Source organism: Arachis duranensis, chromosome 5, assembly GCF_000817695.3.
Source record: "Arachis duranensis cultivar V14167 chromosome 5, aradu.V14167.gnm2.J7QH, whole genome shotgun sequence".
NCBI classification, from domain to species: domain Eukaryota; kingdom Viridiplantae; phylum Streptophyta; class Magnoliopsida; order Fabales; family Fabaceae; genus Arachis; species Arachis duranensis.
In genome coordinates, this window is record NC_029776.3 from 99,867,385 (window position 1) to 99,878,959 (window position 11,575).

The window sequence follows — 11,575 nt, forward strand, 5'->3', positions numbered from 1 at the left end:
TAATATTAATTATAATTAATTAATTATTTAATTTAACTATAATAAATAAATTAATTTTATCTCAATTTGTATTAATTTATTCGCTTTATGTATTTTGATTAACAATTTTTAAAAATATTATAATTTTTACATAATATATTTATACGATATTTTTATTTATTTAACTTATTTTATTAAGCTAAACAATTGTAATTAATTTATTATATCAATTATTTAATTTAATTATTGAGTCTTTTTAATGTTTAGATTATATTCTTTATGTACTTAATTTTATTTTTAATTTGAGAAATTAAGTGTTAAAATAACATCGATAAATACTGTTTTGTGTCTTTTTTTTTTGACAAGATAAAAGTAAGCATATATTATATCCTATTTTCTCTTAATAAAATTTTTATTATCTATCTTAAAATAAAAAAATATTATAAATTACTTTAAACAAATAAATCAGTCATTATTTTGAGAATATATTATGTATTTAATTATATATTCATATTATTTTTAATCGTTTTACTAGATGTTTAAACTTAAAAAAAATATAAAACTGTTTCTAAACACAAATACAATTATTTTAATTTAAAAATAAACAAAATATATTAGTGAGTTCTACCAGATAATAACATTTTGTCATATTATTTTAATTTTAAAAATGAATATGATATGTCGTATCAGCAGGTCCTGGCTCAGTAGTCAGTACAGAAGTAATGCTATACCTAATTTGGCGTTCAAAGTTTGTCGGAGGACAATTTTAGAAACCATATTATCGAAAAGATTAATTTGCTTAATGATGTCAATGAAGAAAGCAATAGGGTAGATTACTAGGGGGAATAAAGCACGCTTATCGCTAAAAGTTGAAAATTGTAAAATAGGTATAGGCTCCACGGTATATATGCACAAGTAGTGGAGGACATTTTCGTTTCTATTAGGTGACAAACTTTTGGATCATATAATCCTAACTTATACCTCTATTATGTTGTAAGATAGCATGTAGCTAGGCTTTATTTTGAATATAAGCTTACATTTTATTCTATAATAATTAAAATGACGAATAAATAATGTTTTTTGTTTATCTTTTGTTGGCTTCTAAATTAAAGGGCCCTCTTTCTCCATGGTGCTTAGGGCTCTCCTAAGGAGTCGATCTAGCATTCAATCAATTTTCTTCTCTTCGGTTACATCCAGATCAATAAATAATTAAATATGGCTAATATAAGTGACGATCAAACTTCACTGAAAGAAAAGGACAAAGAACTAGAAGCGAAGAAGATGATGTCTTAACCATATTTATGAGAAGGACAACATTAGGTGTAACACCCTAAATTTGTCGACAATTTTAATGTTTAATAAATTTCATCAGTTGAAAATTTTAATGTTTAATAAATTTCAATTATTAAATTAATTTTTGAATTTTTATTTTATTAGATAAATTAATCTTTCCAAAAAAAAAAAAAAAATGCTGAAATATATAAATATATTAACTTTGTAGAATTTAAAGTTAAATGTTACAATAAAAATAGAAGAAAAAAAAATAAATATCCTGTCATACTTAGGTAATTCTCAACTCAAATTTATTAAACCTACTTAAAATTTTTGCTAACTTAAACATCAGAGTTTTTTACTGGTACTATCTCCTATTCTCACTCAAAGACCTTAGATAGCTTTGCCTTGCTAGAAAAGACATCAGAATCCTCATCAGAAGGAGTCTAGACTTCACGCCTATCACACCAATTTCAAGTATTCCTTGAAACATTAGTGTCAATTTCAGGGATCTGGAAGTCAACACCAAACCATCGGAAGCTCATCCAGAAGATGGACGTACTACATCCGATTTAGAATCTCACAGTGAAGACAGGAATCGAACACTCTTTATACCCCAATATTCAGAGAGGGGTAAGGATACTACTGAAGACAGGGGTAGAAGCGACTTAGGAGGACAAAGGCTAGGTTCTCAGGTCCACATTCTTGAAGGATCAAGAAACAGAAAAGCAATAGAGATTATGGAATTGGTTCATGGTCATCAAGGTTGTTTAAAACAGCTGGAAATCGAGCTAGAGAGACAATGCAAATCTAAACAACTGCTATGGAAGGAACTGTGAATTGAAAGAGAGCTTGAAGAAAAATTAAAGAGATTGGAGTCTAACCTGAAGGGAAAAATCTCGGAGTGATCGGGATACAACCCCTTTGGGAAATGATGACACATTCTCAAAAGAAATCATGCAGGTTAGAGTAACAAAGAGCTTCAAGAGTCTGGACATGGATCTTTATGATGGCACCTCGAACCCATGACACCATCTAAGCAATTTTAAAAGTCACATATACTTGATAGATGCGTCTAATGTAACAAGGTGCAAAAACTTTTCAACTAATGAAGGGGTTTGACAACCTACTCCCTAGCTCAATCACTTGTTTTGACAACTTGGCCAAAAATTTCTTCATGTGATTTTTCATTCGAAAAGAAAAGGTCAAACATGCTTCGAGTCTCTTGGGTGTTAAATAAGAGGTCAGAGAGTCCCTTCAGGCCTACATAGAGAGGTTTAACAAAGCATCTTTTGAAATTTAAAAATTTACCTACTACAACAGCTCTCATGGAACTTGTCAATAGTCTTAAAGATCCTTTCTCACAATCAATATCAAAGAGACATTCGACCTCTTTGTATGAAGTCCAACAACGAGTTGAGAAGTATATCAACATAGAGAAAACTACTCAAATAAAAAACTTGCAATAGGAAAAGGCAACCAAAATCAAACCCGCAACTAAGAAAATGAGCAAAAAAAGAAAGAAGAATATAATTCGTAAAGACTTTGAAGGTATTACTCATACACTGTTGCGAGTTTCGTTAGTCGATGTTTACGTAAAAATATGCCACACTGAAAAGATACCACTTCCAAGGCCAATTCAAATTATGAAAGGAGTAAATTGGTAAAAATACTGCAAATACTACAAAATCTATTACCACTCTACCAATGATTGTTATCATTTGAAAAATATGATAGAGAAATTAGTTAGAGAAGGACAATTGGACAAATACCTTATTGGAAGGCTGGGTGAATCCAACAAAAGGAAAAGGGATGAGGAAGAAGATAGAGAAAAGCAAAGGCGACCAACAAGACCACCTGAGAAACATGTTCATGTAATCGCAAATGGGTTCGTAAGAGGAGAGATAACCAAGTCCTCTCACAAGAGACATTTGAAAGAAGTCTACCAAGTTGAGGAGAATGAAAAGATGCCCGACCTACCCACAATAACTTTCATGAAGGAACATGCAAATGGTATAATCCCTAGTTATGATGATCCAATAGTGATAATGATAATTCTAGCCAACGCCAATCTACACAGAACATTGGTAGATTTAGGAAGTTCAACAGACATCCTATTTAAGCTAGTCTTTGATAAGCTTAGTTTGGATGAAAAGAATTTAAAGGCATATCCAGATACTCTCTTTGAATTGAGAGATTCCCCAATCCAACTTCTAGGGTATATCACCCTTTATATTATCTTTGGCAAGGGATTAAAAGCGCAAACCATAAGCTTCAACTACATTGTAGTAGATATGGCTTCAGCTTATAAAGTCTTAATAGGTCGGACAACATTAAACCGACTTGCTACAGTTGTGTTAACTCTACACCTTTGTATGAAATTTTTCACTTAGGAAGAAATAGCTACAATAATAGGAGATTAGAAATTGAGATAAAAAATGTTATAATGAAAGTCTAAACTTGCAAGGTTGTTCAAAAGGAAAGGAAGTTCATTCAATAGAACTTGGGGGTGTTTGAATAAGAGAAGACATAAAACTTCATCCTGAAAGAAAGACGACTATTGTGAGGGCTAATCTAGAGAAAAAATTGAAAGAAGACCTTATATGCTTTTTAAAGGATAATGTCGATCTCTTCGCTAGAAAGCTTCAGACATGCCAAGTATCCAACCCACTCTCTTGTGTCATAACCTAGCCATCTAGTTCCTGACTTGTGCAGCAACGATGACAGAAGCTTAGCCCTAAAAGAGCACTGGTCGTGGATGAACAAATTCAAACTCTATTGGAAGCTGGATTTATTAAGGAAGTAAAGTAACCCTTGTAGCTAGCAAATGTAGTTTTGGTAAAGAAACAACTTGGGAAATGGAAGATGTGTATAGACTACACCGACCTTAACATCTTCTACATTGTCTCCATATCCATCTATAGGCTCAAAAGAATGAATAGGTTCATTCTAGTCCGGTCCAGTGACTCCAAATGTATCATTGAGCATTGCTATCATTGGATGTTGAGATGTCGAATCATCTTGTACAATATGACTAGTTTGATAAACTTGTGATCCAACTCCAACTGCTTTTTCACCATGCCAATACCAAATTTTGTAGTTTTTTGAAATGGTTTGACCATGATATTTTTAAAAACCTTCTCTCTTATTTGCCACTTGTCAAAACCACACACCGAACAAAGGCATTTAATTTGACAACCCCCCAAGAGATCGATGCTCAAAAGCAAAATCTAAAAATTTATTTAAACCATCCTTATACTTATGTGTGGTTCATGACTTTTCAATCCATGACTTATCGATTAAAGGTGAAGAGAAGTAATGTGCAAATTCATTAGAATCTATGGTGAGTTTCAGCACTTCGAAGCTTGGAAAAAATGTTGATGTAGTGTCCATAGCAACCAAACAAAACTGCAGAGTTACAATATTGCCTCTAGTGTGAAGAAGATAAACTATGAGAACAAAGCTATTGTGTGCACAAGACGTAAACTGTGGCACCCTCCAGTGGATTAGGGTGGCTGTTGATTCTTCATAAACCGCTAGAGCCTACAACGGTTTATGCGATGTCTCATTCCTTTAGAAACAGCTACACCTTTTAGCGGTTTTTACACTTTTTTCATGTAATCCGCGCTACCTTGTAGCAGATTACGTTCAACTTAAGTCTCTGATCCTTGTATCGATTTACATAGAATAAAAAATTGCAAAAATATCTGTAATTTCAGAAAGTTGTAATCTAATAAATTTGAATTCTAATTATTTTATTTGAGTAACTTGCCCCGAAAAAAATGTAAAAGAAACTCAATAATTTTTTTGAGAACCAAATCAAATCCATCAAGAAGTTCAAACAGATAAAAACACAAAAAGGCAATAATAATTTTGGAAAAACCATCATGAATGATTATAGCATGCACAAATTTGATTGTGAGAAACGAAAAGCATGGAAGACAAACAACAAAAAAGTGATGATAGACAGAATCACTAGTGATAGGGAACAAATCATATATTAATATAGTGATATAACCATGTTCTTTTCCGGTCCAAAATTAATTATAAACAAGAAAAGTCATGCTATTTTCCAATCCCAAATATCTATGTTTCAAAAATAATTTGTTATAACTAATTTTTTATAATTTAACAATTTTATCACTATTCATAGTAGTAGAATGCCTGAAAAATCCTACCTCGTAAAACCTAAGAATCTCGACGGAAAGAGAAACTCACAGCATAGTAGTTCGATGAAGGAGGCTGTAGCCGGAGGAGAACACCACCGGAGGAAAACATTGCTGGAGGAGATTTTCATTTCAACCTTGTTCTCACACAATGACAGCGTTTCAGTTTGTAGCATGGTAGCTCAATTGAGGAGATTATAGTTGGAAGAGAATGCGCCGCCAGAGGAGAACATTGCCAAAGGAGATTGTCGCCAGAGAGATTGTCGCTGCAGAGAGCATTTCAGATCACAACACACAATCATTGCTAGAAAGATCGTCAGAGGAGAATGTCGCTGAGAAGATCATCGCTGTATCAGATTATCGCTGGAGCAGATCGTCACTAGAGCAAAGCACGGTGGTTGATAAACCGCTATTTTACGGTTTATTTTGTATTGAATTGAGTGGATTTATCTATTATTCTCACGCTTATGCATATAATTCGCATGTTTTATATTTTCCTTCCTAATTTTGTGCTATAATTAAAAGCATCTTTCTTTGGCCTTAAATTTTCTAATTTTAATACTCTCTTATTTCCATTCGACACCGTGATATGTGTGTTAAGTGATTTCAGGTTTTTTAGGGCAGGAATGGCTTAGATGATAGAAAAGAAGCATGCAAAAGTGGAAGGAACACAAGAAAATGAAGTTTTGAGAAGCAGGCAGTGACGCGCACGCGTGGACGACGCGTACAAGTGACCAATGCATCAAGCAAGCGACGCGTACACATGACTAACGCGTACGCGTATCGAGTGTCATGTGCTGTAATTTACAGAAAACGATGGGGCAATTTCTGAGCTGCTTTGGACCCAGTTTCAAACCCGAAAACACATATTAGAGGCTGAAGAGTGGGGCGAATCAATCAATCAGTTACTCTCATACATAGTTTTAGGTTTAGATGTAGGTTTCTAGAGAGAGGCTCTCTCCTCTCTCTAGGTTTTAGGGTTCTTAGTTTTGTTTCTTCTCAAATTCAGATTTCTACCTTACTTTAATTTAGTTTTCTTCTACTTTTACTTGTCCTAGTACTTTGGTTTATCTACTTGTCTTGTTGATTCCCTTATGTTGCCAATTTAGTTTATGAATTCTTCATGTTAGATTCAATTTCCTTTTTAATGCAATTTGAGGTATTTCATGTTTATTGCTTTTTTCTTCATTTGTTATTATTGATTTCTTGCAATTGTTGATTTTAGATTTTAGATTCTCTTATTACTTTTCTGTACTTTTGTTTCGTGCCTTCCAAGTGTTTGATGAAATGCTTGGGGGATTTTAAATTAGATTTTTTATATTCTTAGCTTGGATTGAGTAATTTGGAGACTCTTGAATTGTCAAAGTCTCTTATTGGTTGGTGATTGAAAGTTGCTAGTTGGCTTAAGCTTCATTAACTCTAGTCTTTGATTAGGACTTGTGAACTCAAGTTGATTTATTCACTTGACTTTTCTTCAATTGTTAGAGGTTAACTAAGTGAGAGCAATTTGCAATTACCATCATACTTGACAATGATAATGAGGATAGGAATTCCGATTCTCAACCCTTGTTAGGACTTTTCTTAGTTGTTGGTTTATTTTCTTGTTATTTAGATTTCTTGTTCCTTAATTCAAAAATCCCAAAAACGTTTTCCCATAACCAATAGTAACTACACTTCCCTGCAATTCCTAGAGAGACAACCCGAGGTTTAAATATTTCGGTTAATTTTATTGGGTTTGTATTTGTGACAAACAATTTAAATATTGATTGAGGTTTAATTGTCAGTTTAGAACTATACTTGCAGCGTGATATTTTTGTAAAAATCTTTACCGACATTTTTTCTCCATCAGTGGTAGCGTCATTTTCAAGTTTCAGCGTGAAGTCTTAGGGTTTTTATCATTGGAGAAGAATTTTGGGATTTTTTTTATAATGGGTCTAGACCAGAATCATAAAAAATTGTCATTTTATACAAATTAATTATGGCAACACCATAAAACACTATAAAAATTATATAAGTTCTATTTTAAACCTTTTTATTGTAGTGATATCTTTACAAAAGTGAATAAGCATGCAAATATATGAAAGCGTTAAAATACTAAAGGAGAATTTATGACAACATAACTCAAGATTCCTAATTTCAAAGAATTGCAAAGTTAAACTAACACTTTTGACTCGTAACAACTATCATTTTGAGCGATAGTTGTTGCCAAACTACTACAAAAAGTGTTGGTAAAAATGGCACTAATTTTATGGTGGGTTAAAAAAACTGCCATTATATTTGTTAATTTCGACGGCTAACGCCATAATGTTCATGATTTTTGTGGCGGCTTTTGTTGATTGTGGCATTTGGAGCCGTCACAGAATTTTTGTTTTCTTTTTAACTTGAGTGATGTTGCATATGAGAGTGTGATTAGTATTGCTGCATATGAAAAAGTGAGGATGATGTCAATGACGAACCCTAATTTCTTGCCATTGTTCATCTTTCACTGATTTGTCATTCAACTCCTCACTGTCGCTCATCCCCTTGTTGCAGCTCATCTCCTCGCTGCTGCAAGCAATGCCGTTGTCGCTGCCTTCATTGAGCTTCTATGATTTGGCTTCGATATGAAGATTTGTCAGCGTTCGTTAGAGCTCCGATTTCTACATTTCTTCAATTCATATATTCTCTCTCTCCCTCTGACACTTCACTTCTTCTCCTCGGGGCTCGAGAAAACCACCACAGTCACCACCAGCACTGAGCGCCACCATGGAGGTTGGCAGAGCAACGCTATCGGATGTTTACCAAAGCGCGAAGAAGCTCCTCCTGAATAAGTGTGACAGCGTGGAACGCCTCGAACGCCTCGACTACTCCACCTCCTCCGATCTCTCTGATGCGTGAGCATCTTTCCTATCTTTTTCTAGTGAATTTGCATCTAATTTGTTGAGTTTAATTAAGAATTAATTATCTTTTAGCCAATATGGATGGTACTTTGAGTCTTTTGCAATTTTGTTTATTTTAGGTAGCATTCGACTGGATTTGATGGAGTTTCTGCAGCTCAAGAATTAAAGGAGATAGCAGCAAGGAGCGACGCGTACGCGTGACTGACGCGTACGCGTGACTTGGAGCTTTTCATGGTGACGCATGCGCGTGACTGACGCGTACGCATGATTTGAAGATTTGCTCAGCGACGTGTGCGCGTGACCGACGTGTCCGCGTGACTCGCAAAAAAGACCATCGACGCGTACGCGTGACATGCGCCACGTGTAGAAAACGTAGAAAATGCTGGGGAGTGATTTCTGGGCCCCATTTTAGCACCCAAGTTAGGCGCGGATCCAGTGAAGCCAAGTGATCCCTATGTTACAAGACACGGAGTAGTTAGTTAATTCTGATTTAAATTCAAATTTGATTTTAAAATAGAAAAAGATATTATCTTAATTTTAAATTAATTAGGATTAGTTATAAAAAGGGGAGACTTCTCTTTTATTAGGTAGATTCCATTAGGGGGATTCCATTAGGGAATTCTATACAAATTTACATTCCACATTCCATGAGCAATTAATCCTCCATTGTTAAGGTTAGGAGCTCTGTCTATTTGTATGGATTGATTTTATTGCTTTTTCTGTTTTAATTTATGCATGAATTTATAATTTAAGAATTGTTTTCGCTCTTTATTTTATGAATTTGGGTGGAACGGAAGTATGACCCTCTTTCTATTTGAGTTCTTGTATAACTTGAAAAAAGCTCTATACTTGAACAACAGCTTGAAAACAACTTCTCCTAAATTTTAATTATCTGAATTTAACAGGATACGTGACATATAATCCTTTTATTTCTTGGGTAATTAGAGTTTTTGTGGCATATAAACTAGAAATTGATTATCACCCTCTAATTGAAATTAATTGACCAAGGAATTGGCAGCTAATGAATTTTAGAGGAGACTAGGAAGGTCTAAGGAATTAGGGTCTAGTCACATACAGTTTGCCATAAATTAAATCCTGCATAATTAAATTAGTTAGTGAGAAAAGTTAATCCGGAAAAATAGATAACTCTGAAGCCTTAACTGTTTTCTCCATATTTTATTCCCAACTTATTTATTTGTCTATCCTTTTGATATTCTGAGTTCGAACTTAAACCTTTTAAACATCTCAAAACCCTTTTCTGCTTGCCTAACTAAGCCAATCAATCAATCATTGTTGCTTGATCCATTAATCCTCGGGGGATCGACCCTTACTCACATAAGGTATTACTTGGTACGACCCGGTGCACTTGCCGGTTAGTAGTGTGGGTTATAAAATACCGCATCAAGTTTTTGAGTCACGCGTACGCGTCAATGGTCTTTTTCGCGAGTCACGCGGACGCATCGGTCATGTGCACGCGTCACTGAGCAAATCTTCAGATCACGCGTACGCGTCAGTCACGCGCACGCGTCGCCGTGGAAAGCTCCAAATCACGCGTACGCATCAGTCATGCGTACGTGTCGCTCCTTGTTGCTATCTCCTTTAATTCTTGAGCTGCAGAAACTCCATTAAATCCAGTCGAATGCTACCTAAAATAAACAAAATTACAAAAGACTCAAAGTAGCATCCATATTGGCTAAAAGATAATTAATTATTAATTAAACTCAACAAATTAGATGCAAATTCACTAGAAAAAGATAGGAAAGATGCTCACGCATCACTCTCCCTCTCCCTCTCCAACGACATCTCTCAGATCCAATCCCTATGCGTTCAGATGGATCGATTCTGGAGCTCCATCACCGCCAAATCTCAATGCGATCTCTGGAAAAGGTTCGTTTTGAATCATCCTCCTCTTTCGCCGTTTTTTAACCTATTCTGAATAAGTTCTAATCGAAAATTCTATTTCTGCAACACGTTAGTTATTAGGCCATGAAGCTTCTGAAATAAATGAAGTATCTGCAATCGATGAAAACTTGGCTTCAGTGAATGTTGTCTTGTGTATATAAGAAATTGTTATTGTTGTATATTTATAGTTAAAAAATCATGCATGTTATATTTGATACTTTGTATACGAGTTATTATTTTTTATTTTCAATACTAAAAAATCATATATTATGTTTAATACTTTGTTTATGAGTTATATAATATTTTGACTATGGATTATGATTTTTTGTTATTGTGAAATTTTAATCAAAAAATTATTTGTTTAACGCGATAAAAAATAACGATAAAAATTGTCACTTTTACCCAATAAAAATGGCAGATTGTAACTGTCATTTTAAACAGCATAAACGTCATTTTAATTCGGTAAAAATGGCAGTTTTAAATGCCATTTTAACCAATAAAAATGCATCGTCAGGGTAAAAACGACGGTTCAAAAATGCCGTTTTAACCAACCAAAAACGCCACTCTATCAAGGTAAAAATTGTGGTTCATAAACGCTGTTTTAACCAACCAAAAATGCCGTTTTATCTTGAAAATAACGGTGATTTGAACCGCCATTTTAACAAACAAAAAAATGCCGTTTTATTTGAAAATAATGGCAGTTTGAACTGCCATTTTAAATTATCTAAAAACCGCTGTTTTAATCCAAAAAATTGTGACAATTTTCTAAAAACTGCCGTAATAACTAGAATGACGCCCAAAATTACGTCGCTTTTTAAAACCGTCATTTTTTATAATAATGACATTTTAAATCGCCATAAATACTAAAAAAATTGCCGTTTTAACCAAAATTTTTTGTAGCGAACAAAGATGCATTTATGCCAACTTTGACATGTATAAATGTTTTTATCATAGATAATAAGAGTAAAAAGGGATGAATCGAGTCAAATTTTGGTCTAAACAAGGTTGCTGATGTCAAAACTTCTTATTTGTTATAGATTTTTTTCAGGTTGAAGTTTAGCCCGATTAAAGCCTATTAAACGCACAAACTTATTTAAAGACTTACTTTATGAATTATAACTCAAAAACTTAAGAAAAAAAATTAAAATGACATTAGATGTTTACTATAATTTATAATTCATTGATATATTAACCCAGAACTTGCAAATCGCAATCTTATTTACAACCATAGTCCATGAACATAAATTATACTCAAACTAAAATATCTAAATCATATGTTCTAGTAGTTGAACTCCATCTCAACAAAAGGAAAAGTAGTATCAAGTTCTGAAGTTCATAAATTTTACGAAAATCTATATATCATTGATTCGCCACATG